The sequence below is a fragment of the Arvicola amphibius genome, chromosome 13, assembly GCF_903992535.2.
Source record: "Arvicola amphibius chromosome 13, mArvAmp1.2, whole genome shotgun sequence".
NCBI lineage: Eukaryota > Metazoa > Chordata > Mammalia > Rodentia > Cricetidae > Arvicola > Arvicola amphibius.
The window spans coordinates 25562929-25585152 of record NC_052059.1 but is presented as its reverse complement, the minus strand read 5'-3'; the positions used below and the strand labels follow the sequence as shown (position 1 = coordinate 25585152).

The following is a 22224-nucleotide window of genomic DNA, read 5'->3' as shown; positions in this document are numbered from 1 at the left end:
ATATCTGTACGATGGATAGATAGTATTTTGATGAAGAATAATATTTTTGGTAAATAACAAAAATATTTTTGATAACAAAAATATTTTTGGTGAACTGTTTTGAAATATAAATGTTTGCTGAGTGTATTTAATAATTCTGCCTTTGGAATGATTATGACTTAATTTTCTAAATAATGTGCTCTTGAGATTAGGTTTGAATCAGTGAGAAGAATAAAAAAAAACCTTTGAGATTTGAAGTCATTTTAATTAATTTTGGAGTTGATTTGTCTATTTAAAGATTCCATATCCCCATTAGATTTTTCTTACTCTCTTGTTTTTCTTGTTTTGGGTAATATACTAAATTAAGATTTCTCATTAAATGTGAAAAATGAAAACTTGTGTAGGTAGAGTTTCAATGATCCAAATTGAATACTTAAATTAATACATATTATATTAAATACTCAAAAGTAATGTCTTAGGACCTGCTTAGAAATTTCCCACAGTATAAACAGTCCATTCTATTTATTGGCTGTGGCCAATATTTATTGAAATGATGAGGATAATTTTAAACCCAAATGAAAGTCTTTTTTTTTTTTTTTTTTTTTTTTTTTTTTTTTTTTTTTTTTTTTTTGGTTTTTCGAGACAGGGTTTCTCTGTGGCTTTGGAGCCTGTCCTGGAACTAGCTCTTGTAGACCAGGCTGGTCTCGAACTCACAGAGATCCGCCTGCCTCTGCCTCCCGAGTGCTGGGATTAAAGGCGTGCGCCACCACCGCCCGGCAAATGAAAGTCTTTAAATGCAACAAACTTAGAAAAAAAGGTGAAATAAATGTATACATATATATATATATATATATATATATATATAGTGTGTGTGTGTGTGTGTGTATGTGTGTGTGTGTGTGTGTGTGTGGTGTGTCTGGCCAAAACAATTTAATTGCATGCTTGGATATCTGTTGATTATGCTGCCTAAAGTAAGAAATACTAAATCCCTCTGTTCATTAAGCTGTATCTTTCAACTGTGCAGAGGAAAAGCTTTGTACTTGAGATTAGGCAAATCTATAATTGACTTCTAATATCACTATACTTAATAGTGGAAAATGAACGAGTGATTATTTTTGGAACCAACTTAAAATTTCCTTTGTAAATGTTGGAATAATAATAATTGTATTACAGAGGCATCATGGAGTATAAATTAGAAGGTTTCTGAGGGAGATTCTGGTCTGCTGAGTGTTCTACTGTTTCTCTTTCCTGCTTAATCAGCCTTGGTATTTTTCTGGGGTCTTTCACTGATGGAAACTGGAGATATCATCAAGCTCACCAAAGGTGAGGCTGTAACATTTCCTGTGCTAGAAAATATCTTCTCAAATGTGGCTATTAAGCCTAGGGTCATCCTGCATCTTCCTTTATCTTCCAGCGGTGTCATTTTGATGCAAAGATGGTTTCGACGGTAATGAAGATTCTCCATCCCCTGCCTTGATGAAGCTGAAAATAGACAGCCTAGAAGAGACCTGGTATGTTACCTTTACTTGTTTAGAATTCAAATGGGACGTGGAGTGTAAATAGGAAAACATATTTGACTGCTCTCTTAAAGCAAGGGGTTGATGTAAGCCTACAGGATATCTGCTCATTTTCTTATAAAGCAGGCTAACTAAATTATTTTAATTTAAAACAGTCAAAACAGAATTACTGTTCTCCTTAACCATTTTCTCTAGAAAATAACTTTTCCTTTTTAAAAGAGTAAACTCAAAAAAAGGTAAATACTAACAAATGAAAACAAATTGAATTCCTCTGAGAAATATCAGTGATACTGAGTTAAAAATACATAGATACTCACAAGCAAAATTTTTATTTATTTTGATAAGCATGGAGGGAAAGTTATTATTAAACTCAGAGATACAATTTAGAATCTCAAAAAAAAAATCTGACTAGTCACTTTAACTTAAGGTCCCAAATGTACTTTTGATAGAGGAAAGTATCTTTCCCCAGGGCAGTTTAAATGTAATGATAAACCCAAGAGATGATAGTTTCCTTTATTGGTTTTGCACCAATGAGACTTTCATCTCCAAACCTTAAAGTCCTATTCTTATCTTTACAGAAGTTATATTTAGAGGAGGTATTGTCATGAAGAGTTTTGGTAGATAAGCTGCTTTCTTAAAGTACAGCTCTGTACTCAAGTCGAGAATGAGAATTACACATATGAATTACTAATGTTCCTAGAAAATTAGCTTCTTTGATCTAGAGATTAGAAGGTAGAAGTTAAGCCATTAAATATAAATTTCATAGCAGGTAATGCATAAGTATAATAGAATACATCTGAAAAGGCTAAAATATGTGATTATTATTTATACACACTTTGTTGATGCTCTCTGATACTGGTTATCCCTATGGTAATGAAAAATTATATTGAGACAAACACTATACTCTCTGCTGGAACAGCAGCATCTAGTCACAACATAAACATTTCCAGCCCAAGAAGAGACAAACTCATGAATATTTCTTCTCTAGTACTAGAAGTGGGATTTAGTAGCTAAAAAAAAAAAAAAAAAAAAAAAAAATCAAACACACACACAATCAGGGGAATATCACTAAAAGGAATGAGGTAGATTTTAATTACTCAGTTTGACCAGATTATTTAGAAAGAAGAGGATAGTCAAGTCAGGTGGACCCCAAGGCTCCTCTCCACTCACAGCTTTAAATTTTTGTGCGCATAGAAGTTAAGAGTCTATGTGGGCATAGTAAGGTAACAGTGTAGAAGTAGAAAGGACAGACAACAAGATTTAATGGTATATTTTCCTAACATTGCTTTACAAACATAGGGAAATTCAAACTTACGAATGTCCTTTGTCAAGTTATTATCATTAAACTTTGCATAAATATCAGGTAAATAGTAAACAGCAAGTGATTAAAATCCAGATTTGTCCTTGTTTATGTTGGCATCCTCATCCTTGCTAGATGTCAGAGATTTTGGAAGTACTGAAGCCAAAAGCTTCTCAGGCTCAGGTTAAGCTGTGGCCAAAGGTTGGAGATGGCAGAAAGGATCAGATCTGCTTTGGGCATTTGGTTGGTTTTGTTGTTTTGTTTTTTTCTCTTTCCACCTAACGGAGTTCTCCTTTTCTGAAAATCACACTGAGGAAGTACCTGAATCTATAAGGCCCTTAGACATCTGGAATAAAACCAAGACAGAGCAGTTCATTCTCCCTTCCGTCTGCCATCCAGTAAAACCTTATTCAATCCAAGGAAATTCAACAGTACTCTCATTCCAGGGATTACTTCTGATGGCCAGAACCTTCTTTTCTCCCCTTATTTCCCTACAATAAAACGTTTAAGTTTATCTTCTATACTCTGCAAATTTCATTCTTTGACTTGGAAAAATAAGGTGTATAAAGCCTCTAGGCTGCTGTGTATGTAGAGGCTGTTGAATTTCCAGAATGCTGTCCTCTCAAGCAATGCTTAACAAATCTAAGAAAGGCGACATGGCTCCCAAATACACACTGAGATTCCCATATAATCCCTTAAATATTTATGGATATTCATTCAAGAGTGGGAATTGATGCCTTGTACTTGTCTTCTTAAATACATAATTTGTATAATAAAAAAATCAACCCTGTTTTCTCCTCTGTTTGCCTATCTTGCTCAAGTTTTACTGTGGCATTTTGGATTTAGATTTTATGAGCACCTTCCCTTTTCAAGCGTCTATCTCTTCCCAAATGCTTATGTAGGGATAAGGGGTTTCAAGACTTTCTCAATTTCTGGACATCCATTGTCATTAGTTTACTATTCAATAAGACTCATTCCCTAATATTATCAGGATGCTTTTCTGAATTAGAAATTATTCAATACAGAAAGACATCTGAGTGAAAGAAACCGATTATTCCATTTGTAATTTTTCCATCTGAAAACAGTTTCGTTCATTGTTTGCATTAGTCGTGTGATTTCTTTTGGAACTTTTAGACAGGTAGATATATTCATGCATTAGAAAGGTCTAATAATTTTCTGAGAACATCATAACTTCTGATTAAAAAGTAGAGAAAACTGAACATTCTCTCTTTCTCAGGGGTACTATTTGGCTTTTATAAGAATTAACAAGCATTAATTAACATTGATTGCAAACAAGTAGCATTGATAAATACAAACAAATTGGAGAGTGAATCATGAAATACTTTGGTCTTAACCACATCATTAAATGGTGTTAAAGTACCTGAATCTAGATATGGCTAAAGTTACTGCCAAGTCATCAAGAAATATCTTCTTGATTCAGAGATATCTGATTCATATCATTTGCATATGTTTATTTAAGAGAGATGCCAATGTGAAAACCTTGTATTTTATATCTTTATCAATACACATAATAATCACAATTACTATCATTATACATCATAACTATTTATATGAAGTAAATGTCAACATAAGTTAAATGGAAATTATATTTCATTCTCCTAACTTAATATTTAATAACTCTAATGATAACAATATGATGGTTGATTGACGAAGGTCTTTGAGTTATTAATCTTAACAGATATAGCAGAGATGTCAGTATTAATTTTATCATAAATTCAAAATCTTATTAATGCTGATATGGCACTTCAATGAGTGTTTCATATTTAATTTACTACAGTTGAAAACTTCTCCTCAGTATTTTCAAGTGAAAATAATATTAACGGTGTAATGTATATTTTTATACCAGAAAATTAATTAGTTGAAACATAACACTTTCACATGGCTATAATGGTGGCAAGGACATTAACAACATCAATCCATATTGTACCTTAACACATATTAAGTCAAATCCCAAATACTCTCATAAGTTCATTATGAAATTTATGGTTTACTTAAGGTCTTTTAATGAAATTTACGGTTCATTTTTCTAAAATAATGTTTTTAAGGTGCTATGTGTCAAATTTAAAGTTTTTCTATATGTTTAGTCAAGATATTAAAAGAAAAAAAATGTTTGAAAAATGATGGCAACTTAAAAGAAACTCTAAGTATAACTGGTAAGGTACAGCACGAAAATTTCACTGAGAAGGAATGATGTGTCCATGACTTTAAGCAAATTATGCATTTCATAGTTCTAACTGCTATTGGTACTTTGAACATACAAGAAGAGGGCACACTTCTCACTGTTGTCAGTGAAATGAAGCATCCCCTCATAATTACCCTTTGGAAACATTTACATAGGTGAAGAATCATGACAAGGACAAAGGCACAGAGTTTCACTACAGTGAGCAGAGTATTGATCTTACAGTCCCTCTGGGTCCCTGCTTGTGCTTTGTGAACTGATTCACTATCACAATAAGGAGAGACACTTGTAAAAAAATGAATAGTCCAAGGCTGCTCAGATGTACTTTTAATTTGCAGACAACTAGACAGGCAGAGCAGATTACAGAAAACCGATAGGAGCAAACATACTACGGAAACGCCTGCAACACAGAACAATCCTTTCCTAATTCTATTTGAAGCCGGACATGCGGACTGTGCCATTGTTGTGAAGCCTTGACTGCTCTGTAATCTACAAGGAGTACACCTGATGCAACCCAAGTCTCTCCTTAGAGTCCATTTTATCTCTTGCAAAGCAGACCATCGATTGAGACTGCACTGTTTCTTACAGAGTAATTCCAATACATAAGTGAAATGAAAACAAACAAATAAATATCAAGTCCTTTATGATGGCAATTTACATAAGCAGCATACTATCTTTTTTAATATTAAAGAAAGGAAAATGCAATAAAGGGGAAAAATTGTATTAATTTAGACCCTTATTTCAACGACTATTAATATAATGTTTCTGTCAAAATTTCTGTAGTAGAAATGAAAATAGATGTAGGAATGATTCTAAAATTAAAAATATAGTTCAATAGAAAACTAATAGCATAGAGGTGACGTAAATTCCTGCTAAGGAACTGAGAACCATAAGAAGATAGGTCAGTGATCCAGAATTGTATGTGCAACCAAGTTTTTTTAAAAAATAAAATTAATAATAAATAATAATGCAACCAGCCAGAGAGGATAGGAAAAGAAAAAAAAATGAGTAAATTCAATTATAGGACAAATTAAAAGACTTGGCATAAACAATTAATTTAGAAATGACCAAAAGTCACAATGCAATAACCTCTAGAATTTGACTCTGCTAATTCTATGTTGCTGTTTTGTTTTGGATGTGTAAAAGGAGAAAAATAAATCTTATTATTTGCATTTCTAACAGCAACAGTCTTTTGTTTTTTCTCTCTTTTTCTGAGTTTTATTTTTAAATGGTTTGTCAAAATGCTCATAAAATAATAGGTTATTAGGTTTTTATTGTATTATCCATTCACTTTTTTGTGTTGTATCCACATAATGAAATTGTAACTAAAGATATTAACTATAATTGCAATAAACTCAGACAAATAATTCAATTCCACAAATCCCAATGATAAATAAACCCCTTCTTAGGGTTTCTATTGCCGTGAAGAGACACTGTGACTATGGCAACTCTTATAAAGGAAACATTTAATTAGGGTCTCTTGCTTAAAGTTCAGAGGTTCAGTTCATTTTCAGCATGTCAGGGAGCATGTTGACGAGCAAGCCGTCATGGGACTGGCTGCATTTTGGCTTGCAGGCAACAGGAGCTCGAATGAGACACTAGGTTCTACCCCAAGCATTGGAAATCTCAATGGCCGCTCCTGTAGTGACACACTTTATCTAATAAGGTCATACTCAATCCAACAAAGCCACACATAATAATGCCACTCCCTATGAGATTATGGAGTCCAATTATATTTAAGCTACCACAGAAACTAAAACACAAAGTGCTCTGAGGTGAGTCAAAACAGCAACTTTTCTCTCTTTCTGCCTCTTTTTCCTCTTCCATCAGTTACCCCAATGTTTTCAGTCATCTTACTGAATTCTATGCAAGTCCTCTTTCCCTTCCTTTTGCTATTTCGGTTGAAAAAATTTTGTGTAGCCGTCACTTGCCAGGAATGTTGAATACAATAAGCAACTACTACAAAGCCTAGTGTTCATCATGAAAGGAAAATTTGTATTACAGCTTACAAGTATGTTTATTAAGCATAGGTACTTGGCTATAACTGAACAAACTATTTGAAAGAGCACATTTCCTGCCAAATACCTAGGCTTCTAGTGTGGGCACTGACCGGAGGATCTAAAAGAGAATGTAAAATGCTTTTGGCCACAGATGCCCTTAACACAAAATAGATTACTGAAATGTTAGGAGAGGAAGGTTCTAGCCATTGATTTCTCCTTGATCTGAGGGAGCAAGGAATGGTGTAAGGTGTTATTACCTAGAAGTGACTGAGCTTGAACTGAAAGATGCATTAATAAAAAGGAGACTTTTTTTTAGGCACTAGTAGGAAAGTATCTATGTGTCTATATATAGGGAAATGTGTTTCTCTCTTTTTAATGGTCATTACTTCTTAATGTAATACTCTCTAAGCCCCTAAGTCCTATAAATATCCTAATTATATTACTTACATTTTCTGGGATGGAGATGGTAACAGCTGTGAGCCCAGAGACATTATCATGACCCAACTTGCTCACCTGAAAAGCTCGAATTTAGGAACTTCATGGGTAAGGGAACAGCTTTAGAATAGAATTCGTGAAGGTAGAGATGATGATATGGGAGGATTGTTTTAATAGTAAACAATCTAAGTCTGTCCTGGGGATGTGTGGCCAGAGCACTCTTTCTGCAAGGATGTTAGCTTACTGTCTGCTTTCAGAATGTAGACAAAATGAAGAAGGAGAAAAAATGGCTTCTTCTAGTGCTCTATGCTTCAGAAGGAGTGTGCGATTAACTCAGTGGAAATGCATGGGGCTGAGCAGTGAATAAACATGGCTCTTCTCATTCAGACAAGGAACAGCTGTGAAACTTGTGAGTTTTAATTAGACTGTTGTGAAAATGTATTGAGCTGATTGGTGTAATAAGAAGCTGAATGGCCAATAGGCAGGAGGTATAAGTGGGAGTTCCAAGCAGAAATACAGCTGTCAGTCATGAGAAGCAGCATAAGCGGTCTGGAGTGATTAGGTAAGTCCCATGACAGAATATAGGTGAAAATAAATGGGTTAATTTCAGTTATAAGAGCTTGTGGAAGAAGCCTAAGCTGCGCCCAAGCTTTCATAATTAATAGTCTCCATGTCTTTATTTGGGAGCTGGCTGATGGGACAGAGAAATACTCTTTACATTACACATGTTTATTTCAGATGTGGAAGGATGTCTACATATACCCTTGTGGTCCACTGGGAAATTTGAGGACGTTTGTTGTAGAAACGGTGTATGTACAAAGTCCTCTTTTTACTGTGGGGTGTCAACTCTTGTCACCAAATATTAGTAACTGATATGCAAATGTGGTTACTAGAATTTACATATTAGCAAAACAGTCTCTTACTTGTTATTTATCCAGAAGCTACACAACTCAGAGATTTTACATGTTCATCTACTCTCTCTGGTTAAGAGAAGGGCACATTAATACCGGAATTTAGAGCTGTATATTTCCTGAGTTACATTTTTAAATCACCTAACTACTATGACCTTAAATCCTGAAAAGAAAGGACAATATTATTTTATTCACCACTGAATCGTTAATATGTGAGAAGTTGGAAATGCAAAACAAAGCTAAATAACTAGAGCAACCACTGATGTGAAACTTCAGTGACAAGATCTGCTTAGCTATTATATACACGGCGAGAAGCTGACATTCTCCTATGATGTTTTCCACTAATATAGCTATTTTTGTTACAAATATATAGAGGAGATTTCAAGCTACAGAAAAGTTCCTATTTTCAGTGATTCAGCAAAACTGTATACAGTGGTTTAGAAAGGCAGACCCAAGAGGCACCTAAAGAAAGCAATGCCTTACCAAAATAGAGTTTATTTGCTCTTTTGGGAAGCAAGGTGCAGATCTCACTTACAGCCCAAAGGATGTACTTAGAAAGCATTAAAGGGTAAACCCTTTCCACTGGAGCAATGTCCTCTTACTAAACGACCTCATCACTTCTCCGCAGACTTGGGAGACTTTTCAAGTACTAGTTATAGAATAATGCAATAAAGAAAGGCAGCAATAAATATTCTCAAACAGAAATACATCTTAAAGAGAAGAATCTGACTCTAAAGGGACTTATACTACCCTCTATTCAAATGGAGATAGTTTTTGTATATTAAAAACTGTGCTCAATAAGAGAATCAGGTTGGAACTCACTGATAGACCTTCCTTATTATTTTAGGTTTATCCTACAGCACTGTGACTGAGAGGGACAATATTGCAGCATGACCTTGGTGAGCATAAATATCATCCTGTCTAGGGTGGCATGTTTGTGCATAATGCTGTTGTTGTTGTTGCTATTTCCATGTAGATGAAGCTCATTTCAGAACATCTGAATGTGTGCCATCTAAAACATGTCAGCACACCAAGGCATTCAAAGAGAGTTGATCTGTTTTCAATTCATCTTGATACAAGCTATAATGAATGCAACATTAGTTACCAATATTTAACACACTGAAGTTTAACATGCTTATTATTTACGGAGACCTTGTCCCCATTCTTTTGTCTGTCTCTTGGATCTGAGGCATTTATACGTTTTATTTTTCTTTCTAACAATGAAACAGCAATCAACATCCCTTAGGGCTTTTCTCATATCACATATTCTTCCAAGTGCTCTATCACATTTCAACACTTCATCGCTGTTAAAGAGCATGTAGTTGGATCCAATAGACCATAGTAAATTATGGAATTGAGTTCTTCCAATTTTAAACAAAGATCTAGTTTCCATAGTCTAGAATCGAAACAGATCCCTCATTAGAAGATAGCAGTTTGGAAGGTAAAATGCAGTACCTTCTAGATTATGGTGAGTTGGGTCAGAATCTATCACACTGAAGACTTTCCCACCAGTTCCTATAGAACTAATACCCCCTGGTAAATATTACATAGAATTAGAATTACATAGAATAGAATTACATAGAATATTACCTATTCTATCCATATACACTAGTAAATATGCCGATAAACAAGCCAGACAGAATACAGGGAAAGCACAAAGAAATTTTTAGGGATATAGTCTCCTAAAATCTTTTACTATCTTCCAATAGAACATAACATGCAAATTTAAATACAACACATCATTTTCTCTCCCCCTCCAAATTTTGGCTGCTTCACTATGTGTCTTCATTCTTGTCAAATTTGTTTTAAAACATAATTGTGGCAGTCATGCATATGAAATCATTGAACAGATTTCAATTAAATGATATTACATGGTAAACATTTTTTAGAATCAAAATCAATATTTGTGATCATTTGATAAGATATGAGTGTTTAGGGTTTGCAAGGAATTAGAGATGGATAACAACTGTCCTGACATAGAAGGATGAAATTATTTATGCTTCTACATTGATGGAACTCCACATAAAAGTCTGTAGGGGGAATGGGATGTATAGAAATGCTTTTAACGTAAGGAGTACTCCATAAGATTGAAAGAAGGCAGAGAAATATAGGTTAGTGTGGAAAGCAGGGAGGGATGAATAAAAAAAGAATGTGTATGGTTGGGTTGAGTTGAAGCAGAGACATTTATTCCTGTGATACCAAATCACAATTGATAAGTGAAAGAAAGGATATAAGAACCCAAGAAAGGATCTATATATTCAAGAAAGTGAATAATCTTTTTTTTCTCATTCAGGAAGAAAAATACATTCCAGTTCTACAGAAAACATTATTGACATGACATTAACTTCTGTTGGATCACATGGCCACGTAAGACATGAAGTCCTGGCAACCACAATCAAATATTAGTCTGAGCGCAATGAATCCTGTTGCAGAGAGGGAAGAAGGATTTTACAAACCAGAAGGGTTAATGATATCTCAAGAAAACCCACAGAAAAAGTTAACCTCATTCATAGGAATGCACAGAGTCTGAACCAACAACTAAGGATGCCGTTTGTGGTCAACTTAGACCCTCTAAGTATATGTGACAGTTGTGTAGCTTGATCTACTTGTGGAAGCAGGGGCCGTTTCAAATGTTTGGTTGGTTCTTGAGGTCCCATTTTCATAATGGATTTCCCTTCCTAGCCCTAATACAAGGGGAGATGCCTAGTCCTAAGACAACTTGATATGCCATGCTTTGTTGAAATCCACAGGAGGCCTGCCCCTTTCTGACCAAGATAGAGGGAGTGGAGTAGATCGATGGGGTGGATAGATTGTTGTTGGGATGTGATAGTAAATAAAAAAAAGGGATAAACAAAAATTTTAGTCTAGTTTATCAGGGTATATACTGTAATACTTAATTGATTATATTTCCTCACTACAGAAAATTTTATTATAGTGAAGTAATCCCTGGTATATTTCTTTAGCTGTACTCAATGTAGACACTACAATTTTCTGCTGTTTTTTGTTGGCTCAATACTGTCTTTTTTTCTTGTATATGTTCCTTTAATTTGTTTTTTATAAACTTTTTTTTTTTTCCTCATGGTTTATTTTTTTTTATATTTAAAAATTTCCATCTCCTTCCCTCCTCCTCCCCCCTCCCTCCCCTCCTTCTCCCCCTTCTCTCCCCTCCTTCTCCCCCTTCCCTCCCCTCCCCTCCACCCATACCTCCCCTCCCTCCCTCTCAAGGCCAAGGAGCCATCAGGGTTCCCCACTCTATGCTAAGACCAAGGTCCTCCCAACTCCCCCCAGGTCCAGGAAGGTGATCGGCCAAGCTGAGAAGGCTCCCACAGAGCCCGTCCATGAAGAACAATCAGAGCCCAGAGCCAAACTTTTTAAAAGATTTATTTATTTATTATGCATACAATATTCTCAGTACTCTCTCTGCATGTGTGCCTGCAGGCTGGAAGAGGGAACTAGATCTCATTACAGATGGTTGTGAGCCACCATGTGGTTGCTGGGAATTGAACTCAGGACCTTTGGAAGATCAGGCAGTGCTCTTAATCTCTGAGCCATCTCTCCAACCCATGTTCCTTTAATTTGTAATTAGAACCAAAACAGTATTTTAAATATATGTATTCTGAAAATTAAATAACAAAACAAAGGTTAAAATCCACTGAATTATGAAATCCAGTCAGAACAACAATATTTGAGTCTATATACATTTTTCTTGTTAATATCAAGACTGAAAACCACCACCTTTCCTGTTGCTGAATCATGGTTTAGAGTCAGGAAACAGGCACTTCTATAGTGTTCAGCAAATCAGTATCTAGTATGTCAGTGCTCCCTTTGACCTAACTTGATCTCTTCCTGCCCCCAGTCTCTAGAAGACACATATGTTTATTCTAGCTTCTAAAAGTTAAACCTGGCAATCCTATTTTAAGGTTCCCCATTGTCACCTAAGAGCAGTGAATAATGGCACTGGGCAAGAATAAGCTTTGTTTGTCTTTCTTCTCTCCTGAGCAGATGGTTGGCTAAAACTCACTTCACATGAAAATCAATTTTAGATTTTAAGTTGACTATCTTGTAACGCACTATGACTTTTAAGGGGGATGAAAGTGGTTTTGGAATTATTTTGACATGTCAATTTTGTAATGAAAGTGTGAAAATAAAAGTGTACCTTTTTATATTCATCATTTTTCTTTCTAAAGATTTTTTTCCAGCAGTATTTTAAACATTACATATGAAGGACAGCTACATAGTACCAGTGCCACACAGCAGACAAACAATGCAGCATGTTCAAATTTTACATAAGGGTTTGCAGTGGGACACACAGACAACTTACGGATGATGACATGTAATCCAAACACCAGTGCTGAACATTGCTGAGTGGTCACTTAGATTAAAAAGTGGTATTTACCAATGTGACTTATTGAATATTCTCATTATTAAGGCCAGTTTTAGAGTGTATTGTTACAGTTCAAAGTGGATGGGCACTTATGTCCTAGAGATTGAAATATTAAAAAAAATTTTCTGAACACTTTGTCTCCTGTTGGTAATGCAGTGTTCAAAGGTTGCACATTGTTTGAGGCAGGACCTAGGTAGATAGATTGGGTCACAGGAAGGAGTTATAGCATGTAAGTCATGAGGATTTTTGCCCAGCCTGATTCACTCAAGAGCTTTCGTTGCTTCTTGAATAAAGGAGATTTATAAATCTTTTCCTGCTATTGATAACACTAACAGTTTTCCCACAGCTATGCCATCCACCCACATCTGCCATCATATATTCTGTGCGACAAATGTGAGTTGGAACAAGTATCTCTTCCTTTAAGTTGTCCTTGCCAGGTATTCTGCCACAGAGGGACAAAGCTGACAAAGAATTCCCTTTCTAAGAAATGCATTTATTTTTTGAAATGTTTGAAACCTTGATCATATAAGGTTAACCTTTGCTTACAGATTTTACTTTACTTCTGTATAGAAGATCACTGATCTATGTGGCAAACTCAGTGTTATTTACTAAATTCAAGAGTCCTTCCATATGAAAATGAATAGTATAAAAAATCACCTTAAGAAATATTTTAAATGATTACTCTTCCTTAAACCAGACTAGGTTTTGAGCTCTAGCCTGGTTGGCAAAATGCCCATCACACAACTGAAAGGAGCTAAGTTTGATTCCTCAAGCAAAAGTAAAGCAAGTAAAATCTGATTACGAGGTGCTGTATTTATAATTCCAGTACTTCACAGGAAGACGCAGTTGGATCTTTGAGGCTCCAATGACTTCCAGTTTTTCCCACTCGGCAAGATACAGTTCAATGAGAAACCTTGTCTTTAAAACCAAGTGTATTTGCTCCTGTGGAAGCCATCTGAGGTTATTTAGCCTCTGTTCTTCACATTTTCAAATACACATGTTTAGAGGCACATGCATATAGTTGTAAAACCACATGAATATGCAAGTTTATATACACATATAGAACACACACACACAAAAGCATATACTAAAAGAAATAGTACTATAATTCCATAATTTACATAGGGAATATAACAGCACTCATAAAATAATTCTCTGGTATATATCATCTTCTCAGTGGTTAATATGCATGTAGAGCTGTCAAGCCTAGTTACCAGATATTAATTATAACCCTGTAAAAGATATATTTGAAATCCTGAACCATAGCATATTAAAGGAACATAAAACTTTTCCATTCCAATTTACTATCCCAAAACATGATTTCATATTTAGTATTTCAGTTAATTCCCTAGCTATTATCCAATTTTTATTCCTTTGTTAGCAGAGCAAATATAATAGGAATGGTTTATGGTAGATTGGAGACCAGCTACAGTAAGTTGACCTAGATACCTAAAACATTTTAGAGGAAAGTTCAAGCCGTTCACTGCCTGAGTTAAATATACAAGAAGAGGGTCATTATTGGTTGTACCTATGTCCAAAAAAATATTTTCAACAAGATCTGCAGAGATTCAGAATAACGGCCTTGTTGTTATTAACAAACACTGTATTTTTCAATGCAAGAACATTATTTTGCCTGTTGACACCTTCACATCTGAATAAAACTGATATAAAAGATTGTACAGGAGAAAATTGCAGTCCTTCTAAAGATCATTTTCTCCTATATTTTACCGTCATATGACTATAGTTGGGATTTCAATAAAAATCTTTATTATTTTCAAGTGGAAATTAAATAAATTAGATAGATTAAATCATTGCAATTAGTAGTTTTATAAATAAATCACATTTTAACCAATCTATACACACATGCCATAAATTTAATAATTCAAATGCTGTCATAATGGATGTATAGACAAAGATTATTTTCTGTTCAAATACCTGTTAAAAGAGAAATAACATTATCTTAAACTCCTAAAGATACTTTTAAACTCTACCTTTAAAGGGTTTTTAGGCAATACTATAAAAGGAAAATCAAAGGGCAGATATGTATTTTCTATAGTTTTTGTGTTTAGATCTTTCCTCACAGTTTAAATTTCACTCTGTGTTTTGGAACGGATTTGATCAACTTGCTCTCATGTGTCAGTGTTTTTCAGGTGCAATGAAAATAAACACACAGGCTTGTTTTTTTCCAGAGCTGTGGAGATGCTGCCTTCAGTACGAAACTATTTACTGTGGCACATGCCACATTGTAGAGGCTCAGTGAACAGAGTCTAGTTATTTAAATCTTGCATGGTACTCTTGTGTCCATGCATCCCTTAAGTTGTTCTCAGGTTCTCACGCATATATACCCCTTTGGTGTGTCCAGAGTACTAGCTTTCTGAGAAAATTTCCTCTCCATTTAAAGTATATTTGCTATGAGAAAAGCTATTTGTTACTTAATGACAGATATGAAGGTAGATGTTGTTTTAACTTTATAGAAGCATAAACACATTTGCTTTTTGCAGTCGAGATGACTATGATCTACAAAAACATTTAATAAATTCCATGAATTAAGCAAGTTTTTAGTGTGATACAAAATTCTGCTAAGTATTTACAATACATATTTCTTTTATTCTGAGTGAAACCTTGCTCATGTGATCAAATTTTGCTAAGATATTTATTCTTCTGTAAGTTGTCAGCTTTGTAAATACGTTTCCACACATATACTATTATATGGTTATTTTGCCCCCTCAAGTAAACAGACTTAATTTCAACATAATAAAAATTTTATAAAAAGATGAATAAAGTCTTATCTGTTTTCATTTATAAAGATAGGACAAAGTAACAAACATCTAACAGAATAAAGATCAGCATACATTACAAGAACCAGCATTGTTCAGAGAAAGAGATGTCTATTTTTTTCAACCAGGATACAGTTCTTGGAAATAAAAACTCTGAGATTCTAACAACATATCTTAGAGAAACATATAAGATTACCTGGAGGCCTTGAAAACTTTTAGGATTAAGTATTAGAGTTGGTAAAATGGATAATTTGAAGCAATAAATTAAGTGAAACAACTAGCATTCGGAATAAAGCTGAGTTTAAATATCAATCCAAACTCAATTGCCTTCCAATACTCTTTTTCTTATCTTTTCCCACTTCTTTAATTCCTTTGTTGTGTATTTCCATATTCAAATGAAAATGGCTGTGCTATTCACCAAAGTTCCAGGAGGCTGATTGCAACAGTAACAGTGTCTGCCAACATGTTTTCTCCAAATCCATCTGTTTTAGATAACATTTCAGATTTAGTGACCAACTATTGGACATTGTTACACTTCCAGTTCCATCTATGTATGATAAATGGCATCTCTTCATGGCAATCCTAACCACAAAGCAATTCCCAACATCTACAAATGAACTCTGCTGTAATTGGTGAGGTTGCCTCCAGGCAACACCCAGCAACTGCCACAGTGTTTGCAACAGGATCCTCCATCTTTGCTGAACGCTTATGGTTCATTTCCAATCACTCTTCTCTGTCTACATTGGTAGCCATATCCTTATTGTCTTTCATCTTTATTTAGTGTAGTAGAGGGGAAGACATATGTCAAAGGAAGGTAACTAACAGTTCTAGTGAAAAAAAAAAGCAGAACAATAAAATATAAGAGAAACAAAGTATTCTGCAAAATGGATGTGAAAGAACTATCACCTCAATGACCTCCAATTAGGTGTCTAAAAGTCAAACTGAAAAGCAAACAAAAAATACTGCTGTCTTCGTGACCAGAGAAGAGATAAATTGATCCTTACCAAATCACAAAATACTTCCCGACTTCTATAAAAATTAGAATTTATAGAATAGATATATCTAGTAAGCTTAGTTTTCTCGATATTTTCTGATAGCTGTCAGGGGTTTTCACAGATTTTCTGCCGGACTAAAGCACAAGCAACGGCATCAGCAGATATGACTGATGAGAGATGCATTGCTCTTAAAGATATATGCTACTGCACTGGTGAATTTCAAGATGCTTCCAAAAGCACTCTTACGTATATGTATATTTTGGGAATGGATTTATTCATTTATCTTGTCTGAATATGATAATAAGAATGACTTGGTGCTTTTGAACCACCCTATTCTTCAAGCTAGGAGTTAATGTGTAAAGGATAAAATGTATGATTTCTATTCATAATTTCTGGTTTTAGATTGCCAGTGATTATCACTGCCAATAGAAGAAATTTTTGGAAAAAAAATATTATTTTAAAAAATTGAGGCAAACAAATGAAACCTGTTCCATACCTACAAATTCATCTTCAGATCTTGTCCAGGAACTCAAAAACATTCTACTTTTTCTAATAATAGAAAAAGTATGTATGCAATTGCCTAAAAATATGAAACTTATTGCTATTGGATATAATTTTCAAAAACCAACCTTTGAAGCCCATAGATTTAATTTTTTATTAGTTTGTCCAATTAGATATGAAGGGCCGTTTATCAGAAAATGATCGAGAGAGAACACAGAGTGTAGATATAGACATAAAAGATATCTGAATGCACACACATGAATGGCAAAGAAACTGTACCTTAGGAGAGCTGTGGAAATCCATATTCGATTTTTTTCTGCAAAGAAGCTGGCAGTTTGCTTTGTTTTTTTTTTTTTTTTTTTTTTTTTTGCAGTCAGAGATGACTGACATGATTTTGTTCAGCTATAAAAGCTAAAAGGAAAATACCTAGAAACTGGTAAGATACAGATTTGACATGATATCCTGAGTGATGTAGAAACACAGAGAAGCTTCTATAATATATTTGTGTCACTAAGCTATGTTTTTCACGTTAGAATGCAGAGTATTACACCTTTGCTATATGATCATGAACTTGGAAAGAGGAAAACAATGAGTGTTTTTGGTGTTGATGCTATTGTTGGTGGCAATGATATAATGATGATGATGTTTAAAATAAGAAAAGATACATTCAATTCTCAAAAAACAAAGTATCCCAGGAGCCTAAGGTTAAGTAAATCTTTTCATAATGAGTAAATCATATTTTTTATAATACCAAGTCTGTCATGAAAAGTATAGCGAGGACATAAACATCAGAAAATCTGACTGGACAAGATCCTTGAACCTTGAGGTTCTTTATCAATGACGATGTGTATAAATAAACTTATCTTGAACTACATGAATGTGCGCCTTGCTGATGGTAAACTTCTTGCTTCCAGTAGATACCTTGCCATCATAACCACTCTTATTATTGGTACCATAGAACAATTCTATGTTGTTTGACTGAAACTACAGCAAAGATAAAGGTCAAAGATAAAGGTCCTTCGAAATTCCGACTTCCTGACTCATCCAATTCTCTAGTGTAGGTAATAGAAAATTTTTGATGTAATCATTTAGAATGGGTCTGAATACATCATAAATCTCTGCTTGCCATAGGAAGCACAGGAATCCCTTTATGGAATCTTTGGAAAGATTCAGGCACTATGTGAAAAAAAAATGATGACCTCCATTTAAAGGTAAATGCATAGATGCATGTAATCTTTATTGATGAACCATGGAACACTTTCTAAAGAGTTGTGTATGCAAGCTAATTTCCTAGACAAAGTAACATATTCAACACAAGTACAGTCAAATAAAACAAATTGAACAGTGGATTTTGATGTAGGTGTGTCTTCTATCTATCTGATGATTTCATTGGATAATTAATAAAGAAACTGCCTGGGCCATCTGATAGACCGGCCCTTAGGTGGGTGGAGTAGACAGAACAGGAAGAAGGAAGTGAGGTAGATGGCTCAGTCAGATGCCACACCTCTCCTAAGTGAGACAGACCACCGTGCCTCTCCTGAGAGAGAAGCCAGACGCGATGAAGCTCCAGCCCAAGATGGATGTAAGCTAGAAACTTCCCGGTAAGACACCACTTCGTGGTTGCTACACAGATTATTAGATATGGGTTAATCAAGATGTGAGTAAGAGGCAGAAAATAATGGGCCAGGCAGTGTTTAAAAGAATACAGTTTCTGTGTAATTATTTTGGGGCATAGGGCGGTGGGAAGCCAGCCCACAGCTAATCACTACAGGATTTCATTTCACATCAATGGTATATATATATATATATATATATATATATATATATATATATATGTGTGTGTGTGTGTGTGTGTGTGTGTGTGTGTGTGTGTGTGTGTTTAATAAGGACTTAAAATAAAACGTTGAATTATGGTTATCACTTTATAGACTTTGCTATTAGACAAAATATAGCTTACTATTCTACTATGTGATTGGTTTAAATTCCACTTTCACATTAATAACTTTGGATCAATTTTTATATAAAGATTTTAAGAAAGACATTATAAATAAAGACTATGGTGTTTTGGTAACTTATTTTCATAGCCAAATTTTTTATTTCTATCATCTTCTAATTCACAAAATTTAATGAAATATTAGATACATAACTTAGGTTGATTCAATTTTCTTCTAGAAGCTACCCATAGCTTAATAAAAGCTAGTTTAAAACCAAAACACATCCAAAGAAGAGCTGGTTTTCATTTGCACTTTTCAATAATATGAGACCATTGTGTCTATCTTTTTAAAGTGGTAAGCATGGCCTGAATAACTGTAAGAGTAACTGTGTTTGGTTTTAAAATGGAAATAAAGACACTAAAACAAAATGAGCAAGCCACAGCTGCAAAAGTTCACAGCTATGTCTTTGCCTCACTCTGCAAGAATCCTCTTAGAGAGTATCTCAAACAGTACATCTTAGGGAGGGAGCTGAATTGTTAAATGTTCAGACCATAATATTCATAGGGTTTATAGCATATGTCTCAGTATCTCAGGAGTGCTTACTGCCCACTACAAAACAAAATGCTTCAAATCCATAGGAAATGGATGTGCTCAACTATAGTCCCTAGTCTTCCAGTTGGAGTTTAATTCCCTCTGTTGTGTAGATATCACAGGTCAAACATTGAAAAAGTCAACTTTGTATGAAATCTGTCTCGTTGGGATCACTTGTTATTATATTAAATTTAAGGAGTTTTGTTTACTATGAATAGTTTGTTAGAGAAGCAAAACAAAACAAAAACATCAAACATGTGCTCCACATAAGTTTAGCGTGCGTGGTAACTATTAAGGATACATGGATGACCCCTGTCTGAACTCTGTAATGATTCTAATCCATCACACACCACATAAAAACCAAAAAATGGAAACAGATAACCATAAAAACCTGATTGTTGAAATATTGTACAATAATAAATTATAGCTATATCACCGTATCTTATAATATAATTGAAGAAACTGATATAGAGTTGAAAACTCCAAAAAGAAAAAGAAAGAAAGTTTTCTAATTTGTAGTTACAAGAGAAAGTAATCAGATGGCTCCAAAAATAGTTTAGTCTATTCAGTGTATAATTAGTGGCACTATTACTCTTCCATTGTACTGAACTGATTTTATAAATGAGGAACTAAATGCATAGCATAAAAAACAGATAACCGTGACAAAGAAAGGAGATGCCAAACACAAGAGAAGTTAACCCTTCATTTATATCCACTTCTTTATAAGAAAGGAAACAGAAACTATACTTTATGATTAGAAAACACAACTACAGAGAACCTTTTTAAGGTCATTTTCTTTTTTTTTTTTTTGTTTTTGTTTTTGTTTTGTTTTTTTTTTTTTCCTCATGGTTTATTTTTTTTATATTTAAAAATTTCCATCTCCTTCCCTCCTCCTCCCCCCCTCCCTCCCCTCCTTCTCCCCCTTCTCTCCCCCTCCTCCTCCCCCTCCCCTCCCCTTCCCTCCACCCATACCTCCCCTCCCTCCCTCTCAAGGCCAAGGAGCCATCAGGGTTCCCCACTCTATGCTAAGACCAAGGTCCTCCCAACTCCCCCCAGGTCCAGGAAGGTGATCGACCAAGCTGAGAAGGCTCCCACAGAGCCCGTCCATGCAGAAGAATCAGAGCCCAGAGCCATTGTCCTTTGCTTCTCAGTCAGCCCCCGCTGTTGGCCACACTCAGAGAGACGGGTTTTGTCGCATGATCCATCAGTCCCATTCCAACTGGAGTTGGTGATCTCCCTTTAGTTCTGTCCCACCGTCTCCATGCGTGAACGCACCCCTCTCGTTCCTGACTTTCTCCCTCATGTTCTCGCTCCTTCTGCTCCTCATCGGGACCTTGGGAGCTCAGTCCAGTGCTCCAATGTGGGGCTCAGTCACCTTCCCCATCTGTCGCTAGCTGGAGGTTCCCTCACGGTCCTGACTTTCTTTCTCATGTTCTCTCTCCTTCTGCTCCTCATCAGGACCCATAGAAAACACTATTCTGAGTGAGGTAACCCAGACCCATAAAGATGAACATGGGATGTACTCACTCATATTCGGTTTCTAGCCATAATTAAAGGACATCGAGCCTATAAATTTGGGATCCTTGAGAAGATAATAAGAAGGTGAACTCCCAAAAAAAGATATAGTAATCCTCCTGGATATTGGAAGTAGACACGATCGCAGGCAAAATTGGGAACTTGAGGGTTGGGCAAGACTGGGCCAAGGGAAGATGGGGAGAGAAAAGTGTGAAGGGGAGAGCGGGGGGAGCTCGGAGGAATGGGGTGCTTGGGATATAGGAAGGGTGGATATGAGAGCAGGGAAGCATATATCTTAATTTAAGGAGCTACCTGAGGGTTGTCAAGAGACTTGACCCTAGAGGGGTTCCCAGGTTTCCAGGGAGACGCCCCCAGTTAGTTCCTTGGGCAGCTGAGGAGAGGGAGCCTGAAAAGGCCAGTTCCTATAGCCATACTGATGAATTTCTTGCATATCACCATAGAACCTCCACCTGACGATAGATGAAGAAAATGACAGAGCCCCACATTGGAGCACCGGACTGAGCTCCCAAGGTCATTTTCTTTGATATTATTTTTAAACAAGGGGAAAGGTAAGGTATGGAATGTTATAAACTTATATAAAAGATATGCATCATTAGAGAAAATAAAAGTAAATAAATACACCCATACAAAGTTAATTAAAAACTCAAATGTCTACGTAATAAAATTTAACAAAATTCAGTTGACCTGGCATTTTAAGGTCAAATACATGCTAGTAAGTCACAGAGTTTATTGTCATATTCATCAAAGTTTATCATTTTTAAAGAAGTCATATACTTTTTTATGAATCATCAATGTCCTGGTTAGTTTTATCCCAACACAATAAAAGCTACATTCATCTGAAAGGAGGAAACCACAGGTAAAAAAATACTTTAAAAAGATCCAGATATAAGAGATTTTCTTAAATAGTGGATCATAAGACAGAGTAAAGAGCATTGTAGGTGTTGCTATCCTAGGATGGTGGTCCTAGATTCTATTAAAAAAAAAAAAAACAAAAAAAAAAAAAAAAAAACAGGCTGAACCAGAATGAACAAGCCAGTAATTGGCAACCCTCCATGGCTTCTGCCTCCAGGTTCCTGCCCTTCTTTCAGTTCCTGTCCTGACTTCCTGCAGTGACAGACTAAGCCAAATGAAAACTTGCCTCTCCAAGTTGCTTTTGGTCATGGA

General features: G+C 35.3%; 1 protein-coding gene across 4 annotated transcripts in view; it reads right to left on the bottom strand.

Moving 5' to 3' along the window:
• Positions 1-22224, bottom strand: part of Pcdh9 (protocadherin 9) — an 842435-nt gene that overhangs the window by 100839 nt on the left and 719372 nt on the right. The gene's annotated exons all lie outside the window — the stretch shown is intronic.